Genomic DNA, 25,419 nt, shown 5'->3' with positions numbered 1-25,419 from the left:
CTCTTTGGGGTCCTTCTCCCTTTGGGGAGAAAGGAGGAAGGGGTGGAGGCCGCCTCCACCTACTCCACTTTGGATCTGGGTCAGCTCCCCTCGGAATCGCGGCTTCGCCCTGGGCCAGCGGCGCGGCCACTTCCGCCGCAGATGCCTCCGCCTCTGCCTGGGCTGCCCCGCGGACCGGAAGCCACTCGCCAGTCCACGCATGCTCCGACCAGCTGGTGATAACAGCGCCGGTTTTGCCCGCTTCCGGCTACCAGGGGGCGCCAAGACATAATCGCGCGTGCGGGGAGGGGTGGCGGTCACGTGGTCAGGGAGCCGCGCGCTGGGGCGTAGGGGACCGCGGCTTGGAACTCCGGACGGCTGCAAGCCTGCTCAGGCTCCTTGTCTTCATCGCCTTCTTTCGCTGTGCGCGGACCACACGGTGGAACTGTAGCGGCGAAAGCGACTGAGGTCTGGGCGCAATTATCTGTAACCTCCTGGCGACCCTGCAAGAAGACGCGTGAGTTTCCCGGGCACCAGGAGGCCCTGGGAGGAAACACCTCACCCTTACTTTGTGGCAGTTTTTGCCCATTCCGCAACGCAAAGAAGGAGGGACTCGGTCCCAGCCTTTCCCCTAGCTCGGAGAGGTGCTGTTCCATCCCCTGGCACGTCCCCCATCGCCCTTAGATAGGTGTGCTTTCCTCTGGAGTATCCAAGGGGGCGGGTCTGGAGGGGAGGAGTTAGTATCTATCAGCTGTTCTGGCAGGACATCCTTGCCTAGTAAGCACTGACCAAATTGCCAAAAAAAATACCCAAACACACAAGCAAAAACCACTAACATTTTCACAGATATGCTGTAATAGAATAATTCACCTGGTTGTGAACAAGGCTTGAGAGTTGCAAGAAGTGAATTTGTTACCTGACTACAGTTTATTGCTTGGAGTAGGGGCCTGGCGCACTCACACTTAAACTGGCAGACCACAGATTGTCCAGATTACACACTGGGATCACCCAACCGGAAACGCATTGTACACCTCATCACACAATATTCAGAGAGGCTGACTTTGATGTTTCTGTCAGCACAGCCCCAAACCCCAACCGACAAAAATGCCTCAGAAACTTCATTTACCACAGTTCTTACCAGGTCTTGTCATGGAGGAAAAAAGTTAATTTAGAGAGAAACTAAATAATGTAATAGATTGAGGGATTTTTTTTAAAAAAGAGCCTTTATACTTTGCATACCATTAAATTCAATCATTTTACATGTACACTTGTTTTTACTAAACTTATGGAGTTGTGTAACCATCACCAGAATCCAGTTTTAGAGCATTTTTATCACCCCTCCCCAAATTCCCAAAAGACTGTTTGTAGTTAATCTCTCCTCCTACCTCTAGTCCTAAGCAACCATGTAACTGCCCTGTGTCTCTATAGTTGCTTTTTCTGAACAGTTCATGTGAATGGAATTTTACAATATGTGGTCTTTTGTGAATGGCTTCTTTCACTTAGCATGATGTTTTCCAGGTTCATCCATGCTGTAGCATGTATCAGTACCTCATTGCTTTTTTTTTTTTACATCTTTATTGGAGTATAATTGCTTTACAATGGTGTTAGTTTCTGCTTTATAACAAAGTGAATCAGTTATACGTATACATTATGTTCCCATATCTCCTACCTCCTGCATCTCCCTCCCTCCCACCCTCCCTATCCCACCCCTCCAGGTGGTCACAAAGCACCGAGATGATCTCCCTGTGCTATGCGGCTGCCTCCCACTAGCTATCTATCTTATGTTTGGTAGTGTATATATGTCCATGCCACACTCTCTCGCCTCATCACAGCTTACCCTTCCCCCTCCCCATATCCTCAAGTCCATTCTCTAGTAGGTCTGTGTCTTTATTCCTGTCTTACCCCTAGGTTCTTCATGACATTTTTTTCCTTAAATTCCATATGTATGTGTTAGCATACGGTACCTGTCTCTCTCTTTCTGACTTACTTCACTCTGTATGACAGACTCCAGGTCCATCCACCTCATTACAAATAGCTCAATTTCGTTTCTTTTTATGGCTGAGTAATATTCCATTGTATATATGTGTGCATGGCGGAATAACATTCCATGGAATGGGTATACCACATTTATTTATCCATCTATCGGTTGATGGACATTTATTTCCACTTTTTGGTTATCATGGGTAATCCTATTGTGAACATTTGTGAGGACATATGTTTTCAATTCTCTTGATTTCACTGCCCTGCTCAGGTGCTGCCATAGTGCCCTTAGCAGACCTCTGTCATAACACTTAACACACTGCCCTGTAAGCTTGGGTTCATTCTCTGTCTCTACACTGGAAAGGGCAAGGACCATGTTCACTTGTTCCCTGGTCTAGGAGTGGGATTTCTGGGTCATAAGGTGACTGCATGTTTAACTTCTTTAGGAACATCCAGACTGTTTTCTAAAGTGGCTGTACCATTTAATATTCCCGTCGGTAAATGTATTCAGGTTCCAATTTCTCCACATACTCACCAACACTTGTTTTGTCTTTTTGTTTGGTATCTCATTGTGATGTTAATTTGCCCAGACTGAGTGGTATTTAGCTAGTTTCACTTCACTTTAATGGATACCTATTTTAATATTTTAATCTAGGAGCTGAAATGAATAATACATGGTCCCTCCTTGCAAGGAGCTCATATATAGTCCCTTCAGGGAGACAGGTAGAGAAACAGATAATTACAGTACAGTGTGTTAAGTGTTCTGATGGAGCTGAGCAAGGGATGCTCTGGGGAGCAGAGAAGAGGGACACCTAACCTAGTCTGGGGGGGGGAGGATGGAGGAAAGTATTCTTTTCTAAATTGAAGTATAGTTGATTTACAATATTATGTTAGTTTCAGGTGTACAGCAAGGTGATTCAGTTATATATTTTTCAAATTCTTTTCCAATATAGGTTATTACAAGATACTGAATATAGTTCCTTGCTCTATACAGTAAGTCCTTATTGTTTATCTATTTTATAGGTAGTAGTATGTATCTGTTAATGCCATATTCCTAATTTACCCCTCCCCTCACTTTCCCCTTTGGTAACCATAAGCTTGTTTTCTATGTCTGTGAGTCTGTTTCTGTTTTGTATCATTTGTATCATTGTTTTTAGATTTCATATATGTGATATCATGTAATATTTGTCTTTCTCTGTTTGACTTACTTCACTTAGTATGGTATTCTCTAGGTCCATTCATGTTGCTGCAAATGGCAATGTTTCATTCTTTCTTACGGCTGAGTAATATTCCGTTGTATATATGTGCCACATCTTCTTTATCCATTCATCTGTCGGTGGACATTTAGGTTGCTTCCATTTCTTGGCTATTGTCTATTGTAAATAGTGCTACTATAAACATTGACGTGCATGTATCTTTTCGAATTATGTTTTTTTCCAGATATATGCCCAGGAGTGGGATTGCTGGATCATATGGTAAATCTAGTTTTAGTTTTTAAAGGAACCTCCAGACTGTTTTCCATAGTGGCTGCACCAATTTACATTCCCACCAACAGTGCAAGAGGGTTCCCTTTTCTCCACACCCTCTCCAGCATTTATTATTTGTAGATTTTTTGATGATGGCCATTCTGACCGGTGTGAGGTGATAGCTCTTTGTAGTTTTGATTTGTGTTTCTCTGATAATTAGCGATGTGGAGCATCTTTTCATGTGCCTGTTGGCCATCTGTATGTCTTCTTTGGAGAAATGTCTATTTAGGTCTTCTGCCCATTTTTTTGATTGGGTTGTTTGTTTTTTTGATACTGAGTTGTATAAGCTGTTTGTGTATTTTGGAAATTAATCCTTTGTTTGCAAATATTTTCTCCCAGTCCGTAGATTGTCTTTTTTGTTTTGTTATGGTTTCCTTTGCTGTGCAAAAGCTTGTAAGTTTGATTAGATCCCATTTGTTTATTTTTGCTTTTATGTCTTTTGCCTTGGGAGACTGAATTATGAAAATATTGCTATGATTTATGTCAGAAAATGTTTTACCTATGTTCTCTTCTAGGAGTTTATGGTGTCATATCTTATATTTAAGCCTTTAAGCCATTTTGAGTTTGTTTTTGTGTATAGGAAAGTATTAAAAAGGCCTTTTCTAGAAGGCGCTTTAATGTGCCTTGGTTTTCTTTTGTGTATTTCTATCAAAATTACACATGTACATAGTTTTAAAAAGTCAAATACTTCTACAAGGTTGGTTATTTTTAAAAAGAGGAGTCCCCAGTTTTCCTCCCCATTCCCTGCTTCCCTCAAACCAATAGTTTCTGTTCTTTTAACTCTTTGGATATTTACCTCTATATCTTTAAATAGCATAGCATATTTTTATTTTAGAAGAAAAATTATCAACCTTGACATAGGCCAAACAATCACCATCCTCACTTGCAGTGATTTCTCAATTAGTCAGCCCCATTTAATATTTTTATTTATTTATTTATGTATTTATCTATTTTTGGCTGCATTGGGTCTTCGATGCTTCGCGCGGGCTTTCTCCAGTTGCAGCGAGGGGGGGCTGCTCTTCATTGCAGTGCACGGGCTTCTCACTGCAGTGGCTTCTCTTGTTGCGGAGCATGGGCTCTAGGCGCGCAGGCTTCAGTAGTTGTGGCACCCGGGCTCAGCAGTTGTGGCTTACGGGCTCTAGAGTGCAGGCTCAGTAGTTGTGGCGCAGGGGCTTAGCTGCTCCGTGGCATGTGGGATCCTCCCGTACCAGGGCTGGAACACGTGTCCCCTGCATTGGCAGGCGGATACTTTTTTTTTTTTTTTTTTTGCAGTACGCGGGCCTCTCACTGTTGTGGCCTCTGCCGTTGTGGAGCGCAGGCTCAGCAGCCATGGCTCACGGGCCCAGCCGCTCCGCGGCATGTGGGATCTTCCCGGACCGGGGCACGAACCCGTGTCCCCTGCATCGGCAGGCGGACTCTCAACCACTGCGCCACCAGGGAAGCCCGGCAGGCGGTTTCTTAACCACTGCGCCACCAGGGAAGTCCCAGCCCCATTTAATATTATCACATGGTTAATCGTGAAAGCCACAGTCACGGTGCAACCTACCTTACCATTTAAATGAAAGAAGACAGTCATTACCAACAGTTAGGTACCAGAGTAACGGAAGTAAGACAAGATATACATTTTAAAGGAGCAGCCAAGGAGTTGTTTTCCTCATTGGTATTTTCATACCATATAACTTCAATAAGCCAGAACCCAATTACAACCGTCAATTAGGAAGAATGTTATTTTCATTCAGACTTTCAAAGAAAAAGCCAAATCACAGACAAGCAGCATAGTATAGGACAGAGGTTGGCACACTATGACCTGGCAGCTAAGAATGTTTTTTCAGATGAACATTTACAATCAGTTTGATGATAGGGAACACTAAGTTTCAACCACAATAAAACAAAATATTATTCTTCAATTCCATTTTTTCATTAGTAGACCTGTATTACAAAACCGTATAATCAATTATTATTATATTTTGAGTTTCATCAGTAAAGAATTTATGGAAATTTTTTTCTGTCATTATATAAGTACCTACGTAATATCCTTGCTTTTGCTTCTTGGCCCATATAGCCTAAAATATTTACTATCTGACCTTCACAGAAAAAGTTTGCCAACTCCTGGTTTAACAGAAGAAACCGAGAAATTGCCATGTACTTGCTGGGTGACCTTGGGAAGTCACTTTACTTCTCTGGCCTTGATTTTTATTATCTATAAAGTGAAGATAAAGGGTATGGGTGGTTGAGATAAGCTCGAGGGCGAAAGCCCCCCATCTCCTAAGTGTTTTATTAATTACTTAATTACGCAAATATTTGATCTACTCCTGTGTACCGAGAACTGTTAAAGGCATTGAGGATACATTGGGAAGCAAAATTCCTGTCCTGAAAAAAGGATACTGTTCTAAATGAAAAGAGACTTAGCTTGCAATGTGTGATCTGAGGTTGGATCTTAATTTGAACAGACTAGTTTTATAGGACATTTTGGGGAAAAGTAAGCGGATATGAATATGGATGGGTCTTAGATGAGATGAAAACTTCTTAACGTGGAATGGTGGAGCTCGTTAGTTGAGAAAAAGCATTATGCACACGCATTACCTCATTTTGGTAGGAAGTACATATACATATTATATATACTTAGAAAAAGATCTGGAAGGATATATACTAAGCTGTTAACAGTGGTAATTTCTGGGTGGTAGAAATGTAATGTTTCTATTAATTTTTGTTTTCTAATTTTCCACAATGAACAAACATACACTGCTTTTGTAAAAATAAGAGATTCTTTCTAATTTAAAAAGTAATCTCTCTCTTCATGGAGCTTACACGCTAGTGCCTCTTATAAGTATTAATATTGCCAAATCTGTCACTTTTTTTCCAGGGGAACACAAGTAAGAATGGAGGGTGCTCTTCCCCCCGCCCCACCCCGAAGGTAACAAAGGATCAAGGTTTTCTCCATGAAATAGCCGCAGAATGTAAACTGAGGCTGCTGGCATTTCCCTGAGAGTTTTACTGGTAAGTAGAGCTTTAGGATGGGGTGGGATTTTTGAAGGGTGGCTGGCATTTAAAAAGGAGGACTAGAGAGGCAAACGTTGGCAGTGTCCAGCTAAGCAGCGTGTCTAATCTGATAGCGGAGACAGGTTTATCTCCTCCATTGATGGACACATCAGGCTACAAAAGCCTGATGTGATCAAGCATTTGAATCATGTAACTACTACTCCTCTTATTCTTATTTTAGGCCAGGGCTCTAGAAACCCTGACGTCTATTGTTGTAAATAAAGTCTTATTGGAACACAGCCATACTTCTTTGTTTACTTATTGTCTATCATTGCTTTTGCCCCGCAGTGGCAGAGTTGAGTAATTGTGACAGATGTGAGTATATGACCCACAAAACCAAAAAAATTTACTGTCTGGCCCTTTAAAAGGAAGAGTTTGTGGATCCCTGTTCTAGGCTCACCAGAAAACTGTCTTAGTAGGCAAGCCTGTGGGGAAAGAATGCCCACTTTACTGTTAAATTAATAAATTGATGTTGTAATCTATAAACTTCATTCTCTTCTGAGATTTATTAGCATGTGTCAGTATTCCCAATTTCAGATGACTCTAAGTTACTTACAAGATTGGAATTCTTTTTTTAAATTGAAATATAGTTGACATGCAATATTATGTTAGTTTCAGTTGTACCGTAGAGTGACTTGACATTTGCATACATTATGAAATGATCACCATGATAAGTCTAGTAACTATCTGTTCCCATACAAAGTTATTACATATTACGGGCCATATTCCTTATGCTGTATATTACATCCCTGTGACTTATTTATTTTATAACCGGAGGCTTGTTCCTCTTTATTCCCATCTCCTGTTTTGCTCCCACCACCCTCCTCCCCTTTGGTAACTACCTGTTTGTTTTCTGTATCTGTGAGTCTGTTTTCATTTTGTTTGTTAGATTCTACATGTAAGTGAGATCATACAGTATTTGTCTTTCTCTGTCAGATTTATTTCACTTAGCATAATATTCTCTAGGTCCATCCACGTTGCTGCAAATGGCAGAACTTCATTCTTTTTTATGGCTGAGTAACACTCCAGTGTGTGTGTGTGTGTGTGTGTCTGTTTTTGTATACACCACATCTTCTTTATCCATTCTTCTGTCGATGGACACTTAGATTGCTTCCATATCTTTTTTTTTTTTTTTTTGCGGTATGCAGGCCTCTCACTGTTGTGGCCTCTCCCATTGTGGAGCACAGGCTCCGGACGCACAGGCTCAGAGGCCATGGCTTATGGGCCTAGCCGCTCCGCGGCATGTGGTATTCTCCCGCACCGGGGCACGAACGCATGTCCCCTGCATCGGCAGGCGGACTCTCAACCACTGCGCCACCAGGGAAGCCCTGCTTCCATATCTTGGCTATTGTAAATGCTGCAATGAACGTGGGCGTGCATATATCTTTTCAAATTAGAGTTTTTGTTTTCTTCACATAAACACCCAGAAGTGAAATTGCTGGATCATATGGCAGTTCTATTTTTAATTTTTAAGGCACCTCCATACTGTTTCCATAGTGGCTGCACCAGTTTACAATCCCACTCAACAGCACAAGAGTGTTCCCTTTTCTCCACAAAATGGACAAAAGTATGATGAAAAACAGTATACATGTTTATAGTCTCAAAGTATCTCCCCACAAAATGCTTATTTGTTACAAAGGGCAAAATAGTAACTTCACTGGGGAGAAACCTGGCAGACACCACATTAACCAAATGATCAGAGTTAACATCAATAGTTGTGGAACAAACTGATACCAGGTGCCTCTTGGTAGGATGCACTGAGAAGGACACAACATCACATCTGTAGTATTCTTGCCAAAACAAATAATCTAAATTGAGTCACGAGGAACCATCAGACAAACCCAAAATTGAAACCAGTCGTATTTTTCAAAAGTGTCATGGTAATGAAAGACCAAAAAAAAAAAAAAGAAAAGAAAGAAAGACTAGTGAACTCTGCCAGATTAAAGGAGCTGAAGGAGACAGGTGTGATCCTAGACTAGAAAAAGGACAGTGTTGGGGCAACTGGAGAAAATCAGATAGTCTGTTGATTAGGTTATAGTGTTGTATGAATGTTCATTTCCTGATTTATAATATTGTACTGTGGTTATGGAAGATGTTAACATTTGGAGAATCTGAGTGAAAGGTATATGAGAATTCTTTGTGCTATTGTGCCCCTTTTTTCATTGTCTGTACTTCCAAAATGAAAAGTTGAAAATGAAGCATTAGGGACTTCCCTGGTGGTCCAGTGGCTAAGACTCTGCGCTTCCAATGCAGGGGGCCCGGGTTTGATCCCTGGTCAGGGAACTAGATCCCCCAGGCCACAACTAAGAGTTCGCTTGCCTCAACTACAGATCCCACACGCAGCAATGAAGATGCCACGTGCCACAACTAAGACCTGGCACAGCAAAATAAATAAATAAATAATAAATAAAAATAAAAAAAAAGAAAATGAAACATGAGTTATTTATCTCACCCCCAAATATCCCTAGGTTGATCTGACTGCCGTGTGCAGCGTGGCTTACAGAGGGGCCAGACTATAAGTGGGGGGACCAGTCAGGAGACTGTGGCACTAGACCAGGGGAGAGATGATGGTGGCTCAGACTAGGGGGATGGCAGTGGAAATTGAGAGGGGTGGATGGATTCAGCATGCATTTTGGCATCTCCACAGGAAGGACATTGCACAGGAGGGAATAGAAGGGAGACCAGCCTCATTTGAAAAGGATGTTCTCTGCACATTACCTTCAGATAAAATATAGAACAGAATAGACCCTGCATGTCTATATGGGCTTTTTCATTAGTTTTGTGGATTCTAAATCCTCTAGTATGGAAGCTGGACCATTTATCATGGAGATTGTATTTTATCTTCTTTTTCCTCTATAGTTGTTTTTTTTTTTTTTTTTTTTTTTTGTGCGGTACGCGGGCCTCTCGCTGTTGTGGCCTCTCCCATTGCGGAGCACAGGCTCCGTATGCGCAGGCTCAGCGGCCATGGCTCACGGGCCCAGCCGCTCCGCGGCATGTGGGATCTTCCCGGACTGGGGCACGAACCCGTGTCCCCTGCATCGGCAGGCGGACTCTCAACCACTGCGCCACCAGGGAAGCCCCTCCTCTATAGTTTTTAATAGTGTTCCTCTCACGCGAGGGAAAACAAGGAAAGGAGCTTTCTTTGGTTCCCTCCTGTGTCTACCTCTGCCAAGGAGTTTTCTCTTGAGAATCCCTCTCTGCTCTTTTTACGAAAGAGTTTGAATTCTGTGTTGTCACTCAAATTGTGACCTTTACAGGGTCCCGTTGGTCAACTTGGGTTTCCACATGATGTGCCCTTCCCTACATTTACGCTCAATAAAAATTTGTCTGTTTTTCAAGGCTCAGCTCAAGAACCACCTCCTCCAAGTTGTCTTCCTGGATTTACTCAGCCTAAAGTAATCCTTCTTTTTCCTAGGTAAGTCATAGCTCTTAGTTTATTCCTTTTATTTAGCCCCCATTCACTCTTTCACAGTTATACTCATTGCTTTGTACTTATTTGTTTATTTTGTTTGTTTGTTTGCTTTGGCTGAGTGGCATGTGGGATCTTAGTTCCCTGACCAGGGATTGAACCTGTGCCTCCTGTAGTGGAATCGTGGAGTCTTAACCACTGGACCACCAGGGAAGCCCCTGTACTTATTTGTATTCATGACTTACCTCCTCTACCAGATTTTAAATTCCTTGAGGGAAGGTACTTAGGTTGTTCAACTTTAAATGAATTATTTTCTTTCTCATCATCAGATGCAAAAGATGTTCAACAGTAAAATAAGTTGACAAGTTCCCCCATGTACCTTGAATCTAATCTTTAGTTTCTCTTGTTTCTAGTAAGGACTTTTCCTGTGAAATGCTGGAGTCACTCCTTTGTCTCCAGCGATCTCCTTTGTAACTTAAAGCCTGTTTTCTATGATTTTCTTTGCCATTCCTTTGATGGGGTTGCTCCCACCAGGGGGAGCTCCTTACTATAGCTAGGTCAATTTTTTTTTTCTTTAGAGGCAAAAGAAAGGAGACTTCATCAGGCAAAATATCAAAGCAATGGGAAAACAAATAATAGGAAGTAAGAACTGCACATACGTCTCTTGGGACTTGACTTGGTCTCAGCACCAGTTGACCCAAATGCCATTTCACTTGTTATATTGGGTTCTGGTATGATTCTGGCCCATGTGTGAAGATTTCCCTCTTCCCAATCTTTTATTTCTTCTACAGATATATACTGAGCATATGCTTTGTGTCAGGTATTGTTATAGATGCTGAGGCTTCATCTGTGAACAAGACCGACCAAGTCTCTGACCTCATGGAGCTTATTTCATATGTGGGCAAGAGATAATAAGTAAGTTAGATAGATAATAATATGTAGTATATTAGATAGGGATAAGTGCTAAAAAGAACAAATAATGCAAGGTCTTGAAGGCCATTGTAAGAACTTTGATTTTTACTATGAGTGAGATGGGAAGCAGTGGGGGATTTTGAGTAAGAATGGTGTGATCTGACATGTTTTAAAAGGATCACTCTTGTTTTTTGGATAATACGTTATGTTTAAGGGGATAAGCTTGGGCCAGGCTGGTAACTGGAATTTGGGAGAAGTTGTTGGATTTGGGGGTATATCTTGAAGGTAGAGCCAATTGGATTTGCTAACAGATCAGATGTGGGATGTGAATGAGGAATCAAGGAAAACAGGGTCACCATGTTACATAACACCAATAGCATTGCATAAAATGTGGCTCGTGCCCTCTGGAGTTGTATAACACAGTGTTTCTGTTCGAGACGATGCCAAGGTTTTCATCCTGAGCAGCTGGAACGATGGAGTTGCCACTAACTGCAGTGATAAAGACTGTGGGTAGACAAGGTTGGGAGTATATTGGAAGTTGACTTTGGGATATGTTGAATTTCAGATGCCAGTTAGACATCTAAGTCTAACTTAGATGAGGAGTGAGCTGTGGGATGTATGAGCCTGGCACTCACAGGCATGGTTAGGGCTGGAGATAAACATTCTTGAGTCATAGGCATCTAGATAGTATTTAAAGCCGTGAGACGGATGAAATCACTGGGAGTGAGGATAGTTAAGAGAAGGGGACCATGGACCCCGCCCTGGGGCACTCCCACAGCCAGAGGTTTGGAAGACAATGAGGAACCTGCAAAGGAGACTGACAAGGAGTGGCCAGGAAGATGGAAGGAAAACCGGAAGAGAATGGTGCCCCGGAAGCCACGTGAAGAAGGTGCTTCTGGGAAGGGGGGATGATCAGCTGTGAGAAGTGCTTCTGGTTGGCCGAGCAAGATGAGGACCGAGAATATTCAGTGGACTCTAGCAACATAGAGGTCAGGAGTGGCCCGGATAAAAGCCTTTTCAGTGGGCAAAAGCTTGATTGGAGTGGGTTCAAGGGAGAAGGGGAAGAGAAAAATTGTACACAGGGAATATAGACAAATCTTTTGAAGAGTTTTGCTGTCAAGAAGAGGAGGGAGATGAGGCAGTAACTGGAATGGTGTGTGGGAGAGGGGGTCAAAAGAAGGTATCAGAATGGGAGAAATAGAGCCCAGAGGTAAACCCACGCACCTACGGTCAATTAATCTACGACAAAGGGGGGCAAGAATATACGATGGGGAAAAGACAGTCTCTTCAGCAAGTGGTGCTGGGAAAGCTGGACAGCCACATGTAAACCAATCAAGTTAGAACAGTCCCTCACACCATCCACAAAAATAAACTCAGAATGGGAGAAATAATGGAACGTTTGCCCCAGGAGTACTCACTGGTCGTTGGAGTTCACTAGTCCGTAGTCACGTGCATTTCTGGGCATAGTAGCCAGTAATCGTCAGAGAAGCTAGATGTTGAGGGAGGGGAAGTTGCCAGTAGGTTTGACTGGAACAAACTCTAAGGAAACCCGTGGGCAGCCTTTACTAAAACTGGACTCAGACCCTCTGCAGTTAGGGAAAGGGAGAGTATCTCCACGTGTGGAAATGGCTGGGGCCATGAGCTCTAGCCATCCCCCTTGTCCACTGGGTGATTCCAGCCTCCTTTGCCAACCTTGAAGGATCTGGCCTCAGTTACACTGAAGACAGCCTGTAGATCCGCTTCCAGAAACATTATTATCTCCTATTACCTAGAGAAGGGAGAGGAAAAGAAATTTCTATAGATACTGTGAGCATGACAAAACCCTAGGTAGAGTTTGAACCAAGTGGGAAAAGTGACATAAAAATTCAGGTCACAGTTCCGCGAATGACAACCCTGTTCCTTGGCAGGAAGTGGCCTCAGAAGCCATTGTCGGGCCAGGCTTGCTTCCTAGCTCTGTGCGTTAGTGGTGATGGCTTTGAAAACACATACAAGTTTTACTGGTCTCCATGTCCTGTTTTTATTTGAACTTGTTTCCGATTCTCATGTCTTCAAGGCCCAGCTCAAGTGTCACTTGTTCTGCAGAGCCTTCTGTGAGCCCCGTCTCAGGCAAAATGAACCATTTCCTTCCCTGAGTTTCGATACCACTTTTTCTCTTTCTCTCTTTTCGCACATGTTACACTGAGTTGTGTGTGGTTGTAAACAGAAAAGGCGGCAGAGTGTAGTGGATAAGAGCACGGGCTCTGGAGCTAGGCTGCTTGGGTTTAAATAGTGCTTCTTGCAAATTGCTTAATCTCCTTGTGCCTCAGTTTCTCACCTGTCTTATCTCAATATAAAATAATAGTAGTAGTAGTGCCCTCATAGGGATTTTGTAAAGAGGAAAGAATATGTGTGAAGTACTTAGAACGGTGCCCAGCATGTAGTAAGTGCTCAATAAGCTTTCGTTATTTGTCTCTCTTCTCCTTGAGGAATAAGATGATGCCCTTATGTTAGCACTGGGCTTGGCACAGAGTGCTAGGTGCCTAACACATTTTTGTGTGACTAAACCAGGTTCATGTTTAATGGTTTCATATGTGTATAGCCCTTTCATCAGCTCACTTATTTATTGCTGTGTACTGCTCCATGTAGCGGTTAAGAATGAAGGTTCTAGGGCCTGATGGCCTAGTTTGTGTCATTGCTTAGCCACTTATTAGCTTCTTAACCCCTCATTGCCTCAGCTTCTTCATCTGGAAAATGAGAAAAAATATAGGAAGTTAAACACGGTTACTGAACATTTGGATATTAACTATATTTATTGTTAATCTTATCATTAATTAAATGATTTAATAAACACGTACCATGTTCCGTGGACTGTGCTAGACAGTAGAGATGCAGAGGGGAGTACGGCTTGGTTCCTGCTCTAAGAAAACCTCTCAGCTAGTGAAGGCAACAAGTCAGTATGTATAGAGCCTGGCAGAGGAAGGGAGCAATGAGGGGAAATGGGAGGGCAGTAAGGTTTTCTAGAGCAGGTACATCCTGAGCTTTGCATCTGTGGGTTGAGGATCCTGGAATAAGAATGCCAAGTGGGTATCAAAATCCCTTTTGTGGTTCATCAGAAATGAGTTTTATAACAGATTTCTCCCATCAATTTCTTTAACAAGACCCCTTAACGAGAGGCTCCACAGTGTATTTGGAAACCTAGAGAAACCATTCTGGGCCAACAACAACGTATCATCAGGCCAACCTAAGTGTACCAAAAATGGTTTTGAACAGTTTTCCTCGAGCAAAACTCCTCTTTCCTTTTGTAGTTAAGCCAGAGAGCCCTCGCAGGCAGAAGACCGCATTCCAGGTGCCTCTGTCCTGCCCTCTCGCTCCCTCCCAGTGAATTTTCTGAAAAGGTTGGCATTTATCTTCCCTTCCTCACCCCAACAATCAGGTGAGAGGGAAAGCAGAGAGCGGCGTGTTTTCTAGGAAAAGATCAGGACCCCTTTCTAACTCACACTTGTAATAGGGACCTCGCTGAGATGGTGGGATGGGGCTGTCTGTATTTACATTCTTGAGATCAAGGTCAGAGTATGGGTAGATGAAAACCTTTGTCTTTTGTCTCTTAGAAAACCAATAAAGCCAGTGAAGCTTGTCTATATTCCCCAAGTAGTTCATAAGAACAATAGAATTCAGAGTTCCTGGTGTTCCTCTGGAGCTGATTTTGGCAAGTGATAAGCAGCTTGTAAAAGGGCTTATTATTGAGTAGAGTTTTGGCCGCCTGACTTTTAAGGTTGGTTATTTATTTTGCATGTTGTATAACAGGAGCATTGGGCAATGCTCAGAAGAGGCCTTCTGGGTCAGAGAGTAAGTACTTCTCTGACCATCCCCTCCCGCCAGAAGATTCCGGGTGCGGAGCACGGGCCCAGGCCGTGGCTTTCGTGCAGCCCCTAACCACCAGACAGTCCTTCTCTTAGGGGTTGAATACATGAACATTTCCATCCAGTCCCAGCCCGAGAAAAATATATGTGTGTAATTTCTGAAACTTACACTGATAATGTGACTGCCTTTGAAAGACGTGTTTCTAAAGACACGTTTTGGTCACGTACAACAAGTAGTCATATACGGGGTCCTTGTCATCTGAGTAAGTAGGTGCTCTGAAAGGTAGGGCTTTCAGCAGCTTGTGAATAGCGCCCAGCCGGAAGCATCCCAGCCCTTTGAGTTCAAGCTCTAAAGCGATGTGCCTTCTGCCTCATGCTGGCCTTGCTGGCTCTCCAAGAGAGATCCAGACGTTTTAGAGACAATGAGTGAGGGAAGCTCCTCTTTTTTCCTATTCCAAACTTGAAAAGTGAATTGAACCAGGGCCCTCACGAAACTGAGATGGTCTCGACAGAGAGAAACTTACTGGTGGCTCTTTTTTCACTTTTCTCTTGTTTGATTTTTATGGGAACCTGAATTTATGAGGAACTTCTGTTTATAGAGGCTATAAGCCAGCACTTGTGTCCAGTGGTGTTAGTCAAATGGGAAACAGCAGGATGTTATAGGTGCCTGGGAAGAGATTTCATGAGCCATTGAATGAGTTTTGGATGCTTTATGATATTTTGAAGACACGTGTCTTGGGAAAGGTGGCCTTTACACTTGAAGTTACTGTTTTAGGCTGAACCATCCTCCCTCAGAGACAATGTTTTGTTGAAGAAAGTCTTGGAAAACATGTGAGATCCAATCATCCTCTTAGAGTTTGTGAGTAAGTGGGACTAGGTTAAACTTAGTGCACTAAAGTCTCTGGCTTTGGGGATGGGCCGCTACTTTGGCTCCTGTATTAGTCAGGATAGGGTACACTCTGACGCAGTAACAAATAAACAACACAGGATTATTTGTTGCTCACGTAAATAAGGTTTGATGCAGACTGGTTGGCTCTCTTTAATCTTGTTGCAATGCCATCTGGCACACGTGACCTCCAGGGGCATCATGGCAGAGGAAGAGACAGCTGGAAACCCGTATGCCTTAGCTGCCTCATCCCAGCCCTGACACACATCACTTCACATATTTCAGTGGCAGGAACCAATCACTTCGCCCCAGTCTAACTGCAGGGGGTACGTAGAAGCATACTTGGTGTATTTGGTGGCTGTTAACAGTCTCTGCTACATCCCCTGGGTACCAACTGACCCTTAACTTCCCACCCCACTCTCAGGGAATGTATGAGTGATGCTGATTTTCTAATTCTGTAACAGCCTGGACTGTGAAGACCAAACCAGCTCTCCAACCTGACAGACAGCGCTTGTTTTATCTAAGGAAAGGGGACAGGACGGGCAGCGCTCACCTGTCTGACAGGTACAGTCCTTTTCCTTGTCCTCCCTCGTCGCTCACCATGAAGCACACATTCTCACTTCTGCTCTGTCCTGAGAGTCACACTCATATGAACAGAAGAATTGCCCCCAGGTCAGACACCTTTGTCACTCTAGTCCCAGGTTCCAGGTCTGACTGGAGCTGAGGGAGTGTTTGATGAGAAAGTGCAAGAGTTGTGTTTATGAAGTTCTCACAAGGTTGGGGCAGGCTGTCCATGTCTCTAGTGGGCCTACTGCCCCAGGGTTGAGTCACCATAAATTAATTTACGGCAAACCCTCTGACAAGATTGAGGGAGCAGAATTCCCCCAGTGTCCAGGAGTATCACTGAGATAGGGAACTCACTCCCCTCCCAAAGCCAAGTTTTCCACAGTTCAGATGGTCCTTCTCCCAGGAGGAGGATGACCAGTGGAGCCATTTCCAGATTTCTCACTAGAAGTGAGGACCAAATTCCCAGAAGGGACCTGAGAGTAAAAAAGTGGTTGCCTTCTCCTGTCTTGACTTAGCGTGTTTAGCTGAACCATAACCACTAGAGTATACTAGAGTGTGTGTGTGTGTGTGTGTGTGTGTATAAAAATCAATCCTGTGGTACTTGGTGACTTCGGCTGCCCAGCCCTTGCAACAATTTTCTTCTGTTGTTGTTATTTTCCCTTGGAATCACAGGCGTGAGCAAACTAAGGAAATAATAATTTACTCTTACTGCCTTTAGTGTCTTCCAGAGGAAGGGGTGGCTGGAATCAGTGTAGACCAATCCAAGGAGTGCACATCTGCCAGAATTGCAGCTCAGCTTCCTGCCTCCGGCATGTGTATCTTTCTGCAGGGTAGGCCCTAGACCAGACGTAAGTAAGTTAGCCGCAGGGTGACTGCTTGGCTGGTTAGCTGGCTGGCTTAGAAGGGTGTGAAGGGGCAGCAACATAAGGAGGTAGGGGTTAGGCAGGGCTGTATCTGAAAGAGGGGCAGGATGATTAGTTTTTCCTTTCTCTCCTTTGGCTTCGTTGCGATACCCTGTGTGGGTCTTGTTAGCTCGAATCTGGATGAGACTCACCCAAATAGACAGTTCTGAGATACAAATCACATCCCCTTACCTTCTAGAATCACAGCCAAACTCATTATGGTTAAAAGATTTCTGAGACTCAGTACAGCATTCACTTTGGTTGGAGTTTTCCATTTAAATTTATTTCACACATATAAGCATTATGTCCTTTATGATGTGTTTTTAATTGTTTATCAGTTATTCCGGATTGAACCACTTTACAAAATTTCTTTGTGTTTTCTTTATGGGAGAACATCGTTCGATGGTTGCTGTTTATATTCCCCCCTTTCTTTCCCAGAAACAAAATTTTAATTCTTCACTTTGACTTTTTCATGTCCACCTCTTCCTGTTTCATACTCCTGCTGTTGATTGACACTTTCCTCACTAAGTTTCCTCCTACTTCCCAATATCAAAACCTAAGCTTTTTCTCTTTTCCATATCTTTAGTTTGAGATGTTGTGTATGATTTCTAGTAAAACTGGTGAGTGATCGAAGATACTTAACTTTGAGCCAGTTAGACTCTCTCAGCCTTCTGTGATCTTTCCAAGGACTTCAAAGTAATTCACCTTGAAAACTAAAATATGTCATTGTAGTACTTCATTTATCATCTCCAAATATCTGGGAACTAGGTAGAGGCAAGTTTTATCCCTTCTACCTTAAGAATGGTCAAATCAAGTTTCAGAGATGAACCTTGTCATCATCCTGCTAGTTGTTTGATGTCCAGGCCAAAGTAATCAAATGCTGACCTGTGGATTCTGCATTATTACCTCCATCCTGGGCTAAAAAGGACACTGGGACAGGCTGAAGGAGACTGCCCTGCATCGTGTGGGTGTTAATGGTCTGGCAGAGGCAGGACTCTGAGGTTATAGGTCCCCAGAAGGCAGGGACCCCAGCATTTAGGCAATCCTCCTTTTATATCTTATGCGTAGCTGGGCCTTTGGGGCCTGACCCAGCTCTCCCAGCAGGACCCTGTGGTAATCCTCGTCTACAGAGGATGTGGACACAGTGGGGATTTAGCTGTCAATAATATAGACAGTAGAAAATTTCAAATGTTGCTTCTTAAAGTAACAAGTGATGGCTGAGGATGTGAGAGAGAATGGCCTTCTCTGCAGTTTATCAAATGAAGTATTGACTATGAAAATGGTTTCTAAATTGTAAAAACATGGAACACATGATGGCTATTGGTACTACATTATAAATTGCATGTGTTATTTTTCTCCCAGGATTTTAAAGAAAGACCTCAATGGTCTCAAGCATTACCATAGTTAAGAAACTTCAAAATTCACTTTATTTACCTTACTTCTGATTAGTGCATTTTTGTTTTGCTGGAAGGTAGAGCCCATGGCTTAGTTATTTTTTCTCCAGCTTCACTGAGGTGTAATTGGTATGTAAAAAACTGCAAATAATTAATATATATATAATTTGGTGAGTTTGGACATGTGAATGGACCTAGAAGACATTATGCTAAGTGAACTAAGTCAGTCACAGAAGGACAAGTACTGCATGATTCCTCTTATATGAGGCATCTAAAACAGTCAAAAGTAAGGATGGTGGTTGCCAGGGGATGGGGGGATGGGGATATGGGAAGGGGGTTGGTGTTCAATAGGTATAAAGTTAGAGATATATAGTACAAGATGAGAAAGTTCCAGAGGTCTGCAGTACAATGTAGTGCCTGTAGTTAACAATAAGGTATCATGTGCTTAAAAATTGATTAGTGCATTTTTTTTATGTCCTTGGGTTTCTCTCTGGATCTGCCTAAGCATGAGAATTCACCTTTTTATGTTTATTTATTTTTATTTTTATTTTTCTGGTAAAATCTGTGTACGCATATGTTTTATTTACTTATTTATTTATTGGAGTATAGTTGCTTTACGATGCTGTGTAAGTTTCTGCTGTACAGAGAAGTGAATCAGCTGTATGTATACATATATCCCCTCTTTTTTGGATTTCCTTTCCATTTAGGTCACCACAGAGCATTAAGTGGAGTTACCTGTGCTATACAGCAGGTTCTCATTAGTTATCTGTTTTATACATAATAGTGTATATATGTCAATCCCAATCTCCCAATTCATCCCACCCCACCCTCCCTGCTTGGTGTCCGTACGTTTGTTCTTCACGTCTGTGTCTCTATTTCTGCCTTGCAAACAGGTTCATCTGTACCATTTTTCTAGATTCCATGTATATACGATATTAATTTACTCTCTCTGACTTCCTTCACTCTGTATGACAGGCTCTAGATCCATCCACGTCTCTACAAATGACCCAATTTTATTCCTTTTTATGGTTGAGTAATAGTCCATTGTATATATGTGCCATGTCTTCTTTATCCATTCATCTGTCGATGGACATTTAGGTTGCTTCTGTGACCTGGCTATGGTAAAGAGTGCTGCAATGAACATTGGGGTGCATGTGTCCTTTTGAATTATGGTTTTCTCAGGGTATATGCCCAGTAGTGGGATTGCTGGGTCGTATGGTAGTTCTATTTTGAGTTTATTAAGGAGCCTCCATACTGCATACTGTTCTCCATAGTGGCTGTACCAATTTACATTCCCACCAACAGTGCCAGAGGGTTCCCTTTTCTCCACATGTTCTCCAGCATTTATTGTTTGTAGACTTTTTGATGATGGCCATTCTGACCGGTGTGAGGTGATACTTCATTGTGGTTTTGATATGCATTTCTCTAATGATTAGTGATGTTGAGCATTCTTTCATGTGTTTGTTGACAATCTATATATCTTCTTTGGAGAAATGTGTATTTAGGTCTTCTGCCCATTTTTGGATTGGGTTGTTTGTTTTTTTGATATTGAGCTGCATGAGCTGTCTGTATATTTTGGAGATTAATCCCTTGTCCATTGCTTCATTTGCAAATAGTTTCTCCCATTCTGAGGGTTGTCTTTTGGTCTTGTTTATGGTTTCCTTTGCTCTGCAAAAGCTTTTAAGTTTCATTAGGTCCCATTTGTTTATTTTTGTTTTTATTTTCGTTACTCTAGGAGGTGGGTCAAAAAAGATGTTGCTGTGATTTATGTCAAAGAGTGTTCTTCCTACGTTTTCCTCTAAGAGTTTTACAGTGTCCAGTCTTACATTTAGGTCTTTAATCCATTTTGAGTTTATTTTTGTGTATAGTGTTAGGGAGTGTTCTAATTTCATTCTTTTACATGTAGCTGTCCAGTTTTCCCAGCACCACGTATTGAAGAGACTGTCTTTTCTCCATTGTATATCCTTGCTTCCTTTGTCATAGATTACTTGACCATAGGTGCGTGGGTTTACCTCTGGGCTTTCTATCCTGTTCCATTGATCTATATTTCTATTTTTGTGCCAGTGCCATACTGTCTTGATTACTGTAGCTTTGTAGTATAGTCTGAAGTCGGGGAGCCTGATTCCTCCAGCTCCATTTTTCTTTCTCAAGATTGCTTTGGCTATTCGGAGTCTTTTTTGTCTCCATACAAATTTTAAGATTTTTTGGTTCTAGTTCTGAGAATTCACCTTTTTAATTTCCTCAGTGCTTCACAGTTTTGGGGATAGTGCAGGGATGCTCCTCTGTTGGAGGTTAGAGCAGATTCCCCAAGCCCTTACTTTGTCAGCACTTCACTTTCTGAAAGAAGAATCTGGCACGGCCTCATGTTTATTCTTGGTTATTCTTCCCAATTTTCTGTCACTCAGAGCTGTCTGAGCCAGGGAGTTGGTGTGGGCACAGGGGATTTTGAGACCTGGCCTGATCCCAGGCAAATATTCAGTAGCACAGCACTTAACCCCAGGCCAGGTTCTGTTCTCTGGAAATTTTCCCCAAACCTGGAAAGAATAGCCACAAACTCCCTTAAACACACAGAGATAGCACTAAAGCCACAAACTTTATTCCCCAAGGCACTTTATTTTCTAGTGCCTTGCTTGTTACATAGCTATAAAGAGTTTTGTAATCTGGTTCCTAACTGTACAGATTAGAAGCAACAGGAAGAGATGTTGGAGTGGGGGATGGGGGGGGGAAGAAGCTCAGAGATACTGACAGAGGAAGTGCTGGCTGAAGGCCTGATATTCTGAAAAGAGACAGAAAAACAAAATGGCATAACATAATAAAGCATGTTGATTCTGATTACTCTGAGTTAGCCAGAAGAACATCGAGTGAATTAAGAAATCTGGGAAGCGTGTAATATATGCACGTATATTTCATGTCATCAAAGATACTGTTTAAATGTTTTGGTGTTTAAAGGATATGATTCCCTTATCTGTACAAATCCAGTTATTTCTAACTCTGCCGTACCTCACCTAAGCTAGAATTATGGGGTATTTCCTGTGATGACAATATAATGCTTTTTTATGGTGAGGATTTGAAGCCCTGAGAGGAGCTGAATCTCAGTCTTGTTTTGTGAGAGTGATTCAGGCATTGAGTAAGAATGTGATTTGAATCCTGAATTCATTCGTTCTCGGATTTGGTACTCAGTAGAGGCGTCGCATTTCAGACTTTATCTAAGGCTCCCTTAACTACCTCTAGGCTTTTTCTGACATTTTTGCGATTGGCCTAGAAGCCACCTGTGATCCTCTGTGGAGGCCCGAGCTGTGTGGGAGTGCAGCTCAGGGTTTGGGGTTCCCAAACAGGAAGTGATTTCGGTCCTCAAAGAAGTCACTGCCAGCCTGTCGTCTGGGTTCACTGTGCTGCTGGACCAGCCCAGCCTCTTCGTCACCACCTCTGAGTCAGAAGTCTGGGCAGGGCGCAGAGGCTGATGTGCATATTCCACTCTGGCAACCTATCCCGTTCTCATGGCCATGAGCTTTCTGACCGGCTGCTGTGAACTGGCAGGCCTTGGGTGGGAGGGATGCTGGTCGGGCCAGGGCTTTCTGCTGCCGTCATGTGCATCTGCAATTACCTCCTTCCTTTCGCTGGTCGATTAATAGTCTGGCCACGCACCTCTGCCGGCAGGAAAGTCTGTTTTGTTCACTCCTCTCCCTGCCTTGACCCCCCACCCCATGACACAGAGCGTGATTGACTTGGCTCAAAGCAAAGCAGCAGTGAGGCTGCAGAGCCTGTAAAGCAGTGAGAAACATGTCTCACTTAGCCCTTGCAATTGTGCTGCCGCGGCTGAGCCTCTTGCTCCCTCCCCTGTGCTGGCCCTTAACGTGCTTCACCAAGGGATGGTTGCTAATTTGGAAATTTAACGCATCCCCCTTCTTTGGGGATGATTCTTATGGCAGTAGAACTACTGAATAGGGCTGAATACCACTAAAATGTGGTAAAGCACTGGACTGGAAATCAGGAAAACCGGGTTCTGGTCCTGGAGCTGTTGTGTGGTCCTAGACAAATCTCTCTCTCTCTCTCTCTTTTTTTTTTTAACATCTTTATTGGAGTATAATTGCTTTACAATGGTGTGCTAGTTTCTGCTTTATAACAAAGTGAATCAGCTATACATATACATATATCCCCATATCCCCTCCCTCTTGCGTCTCCCTCCCTCCCACCCTCCCTATCCCACCCCTCTAGGTGGACACACAGCACGGAGCTGATCTCCCTGTGCTATGCGGCTGCTTCCCACTAGCTATCTATCTTACATTTGGTAGTGTATATATGTCAGTGCTACTCTCTCACTTTGTCCCAGCTTACCCTTCCCCCTCCCCGTGTCCTCAAGTCCATTCTCTATGTCTGTGTCTTTATTCCTGTCCTGCCCCTCGGTTCGTCAGAACCTTTTTTTTTTTAGATTCCATATATATGTGTTAGCATACGGTATTTGTTTTTCTCTTTCTGACTTACTTCACTCTGTATGACAGACTCTAGGTCCATCCACCTCACTACAAATAACTCAATTTCGTTTCTTTTTATGGCTGAGTAATATTCCATTGTATATATGTGCCACATCTTCTTTATCCATTCATCTGTCGGTGGACACTTCAGTTGCTTCCATGCTAGACAAATCTCTTCTTCATCTGTTGGAGAGGGAGGGGCAACGGTTGCATTCGATGATCTCTATAACGTCCAAGTGCTCGTCCTTCCATTCTCTTTCCTGTTCATGCAGACAGAAATGTTTTGGTCCGTTCTTGAGAGTGCCTTCTCTTTTCTTTGGTCTCCATATCTCCCTTCACCTGAGCCTCTCTTGTGGTGAAGAAGTCATGAATCTATTTCTTTTGAAAGCTGCCCAGGGAATTGGGCAAGATTATATTAGAGATGCCTAAGTTCTGGGAGTTTTGATTTTGGAACTGACATGGAATTCAGGATTAATAGAGGTATTGTAGTCCCATCTGGAATTTTATCTCAGAATCACAGGGAGATCAGCCCAGCTAACTGTGCTGCAGTAAGATTTGGAACTAGACATCTCAGCCGCAGTTCACTCTCTTGCAAGTGACTTGAGTGGGTGCAGGAGGAATAAGCTCTGCTCTCACCTCTCATCCTTAGCGCTACCCAGAAAAGCAGGGGTGGAGGCTGGAGAGGGTGTGGCAGCAAACTTGGGCCCGGATACCTGACAAGTGGCCGACTTTAATAAATGCCCACTGTTTGGTGACTGAGCCAGGCATTGTGGAGCACGGAGACTGAGAGGACAGCTTTCTACAAACAAACCCTGCCTGTTCTTGCTTTTGGGCCTCCATCAAGTTGTTTTCTCCAATTGGCAGGCCTTCCCTCTCTTCTTAGCTTATTGAAAATCCTCACCATCCAGGAAGTTCCACCTCTTGCGTGAAGTTCAGCAAACTTTTACCGAGGCCCTTGCAGTTCCCCAGCCCTCTTTGGGGGATATAAAGATGAATAAAGACTTACTCCCTGTCCTCGGGCGGACTATGCTATATAAATACATTGTCCTGCTTGGGTCACTGTTGCTTCATGTTTCTTCCTTTCTCCTCTTCAGCCAAAGCTTAAGCCCCTTGAGGGCAAAGGCTATGTTTCGGGGGGCTCACAGCCACTTCAAGTTGGGTGATTCACTAGAAGGACTCATAAGATTCAACAGTGGGTTTTAGTCACAGCTAAGGTTTCTTACAGCAAAGGATACAGAGAAAGGCAGTGGGAAAAATATACGCATCGCTCAGGCACAGGCTTCCGAGTTCTTCCCTACCCAGGGCCACACAGGAGCAGCTCACAGCAAACTACAGGGACACCTGTGACATGTCTGTGCCCAGGAAAGTCCACCAAGTCTCAGGGTCTGAGGTGTTTATGAAACAAAACTCAGGACTCCAGCATCGAAAGCAGGTACATCATGGCTCTTCTCAAACACTCCTGAGAGGTCCTCCCTGAACTGGTACAAACATGCCCCATTTCTCTGGACAGATACGTAAAACAACAAGGTCAATCAGAGACATAAAAAAGCCTTCTGAGGGCCATAGTCCCCGGGGTAGGTCAAGGGTCAATTATGATGCCAGGCTCCCCTGGAGACACACAAGGACTGATTGACAAGACCTTCTGTTTTAACTCCTTCTTCCAAGCTATGTCTGGTACAGTTCATGTCCCCTCTCAGAGTGCTCAGTGTGGGGCAACACAAGACCTGGCGTCTCCTCCGAGCTCCACTCAGATACACGTCACTATCTACTCACCCCGTCCAGTCCCGTAGACACTGGCACGTGAACCTGTCAAAATGTGAACTCGAACCGCCCCGCCCCCAACCACTCTTTCCCATCTCAACTGTCAGCATCAGTTGCTCTGTTGCTCAAGCCCCCAGATCTGGGCATCATCCTTGATTCTCCTCTTCCTCTCACCTCCCACAGCCAATCTGTAATTCCTGTTGGTTCGAACTCTGAGGCGTATCCCAAATGTGCCGACCTCCCATTCTTTCGAGCACCCTGCTGCAATCCACCATCATCTTCCGTCTGCGTTGCTGACCTTGGTGTTTCTGTTTGTCTCCCTTATGGTGTGTTCTCCCCTCACCACCCAGAGCGACCCTTCGAAATGTGTAGCAGATGTCGCCACTCCCTGCTTTCACAGCCTCCAGTGGCTCCAATGTGCTCGGATTAAAATGCAAGCATTTCACTGCCCTGCTCCCTCATCATGCTCCAGCCCCAGAGCCGGTGGGTCAGTCTGTGTCCTCCTTGCGTGATATTCCTTCTTCCAGGACTGTTCTTCCCCTCACTCTTCAAATGCTTGGATCCCTCTCATCCTTAGCATTTTATTCCCACCGTCAGCCCCTCATAGAGACCTTCTCTGACCAGCCTTGCCTGGTAGCCTTGCCTCTTGCCTCACCTGAAATCATGATTGTTTATATATTTGCTGTCACTCAGCGCTGGCTGGAATGTAAGCTTGTGAGAGAAGACGCTTTTCTATCTAGTCCACAGTTTATA

The 25,419-nt window shown here is 43.5% G+C and overlaps 1 long non-coding RNA gene across 8 annotated transcripts in view; it reads left to right on the top strand.

Annotated features, from left to right (window-relative positions):
- Positions 1-311: 311 nt before the first annotated feature.
- The window catches only part of LOC115848963 (uncharacterized), an 85,304-nt gene continuing 60,196 nt past the window's right edge, over positions 312-25,419 (top strand). For 6 of the 8 annotated variants that reach the window (XR_009560629.1, XR_009560628.1, XR_009560630.1 and 3 more), the window contains exons 1-5: positions 312-496; positions 2,913-2,952; positions 6,349-6,482; positions 9,864-9,939; positions 16,035-16,134. This is a non-coding gene — a long non-coding RNA (uncharacterized lncRNA). The remainder of the gene's footprint in view (positions 497-2,912; positions 2,953-6,348; positions 6,483-9,863; positions 9,940-16,034; positions 16,135-25,419) is intronic. The other 2 variants (XR_009560632.1, XR_004037849.2) reach the window with 2 other exon arrangements.

The sequence above is a fragment of the Globicephala melas genome, chromosome X, assembly GCF_963455315.2.
Source record: "Globicephala melas chromosome X, mGloMel1.2, whole genome shotgun sequence".
Taxonomy (NCBI): domain Eukaryota; kingdom Metazoa; phylum Chordata; class Mammalia; order Artiodactyla; family Delphinidae; genus Globicephala; species Globicephala melas.
Note: the sequence above shows the minus strand (reverse complement) of the source record. Positions and strands in the feature narration are given on the sequence as shown.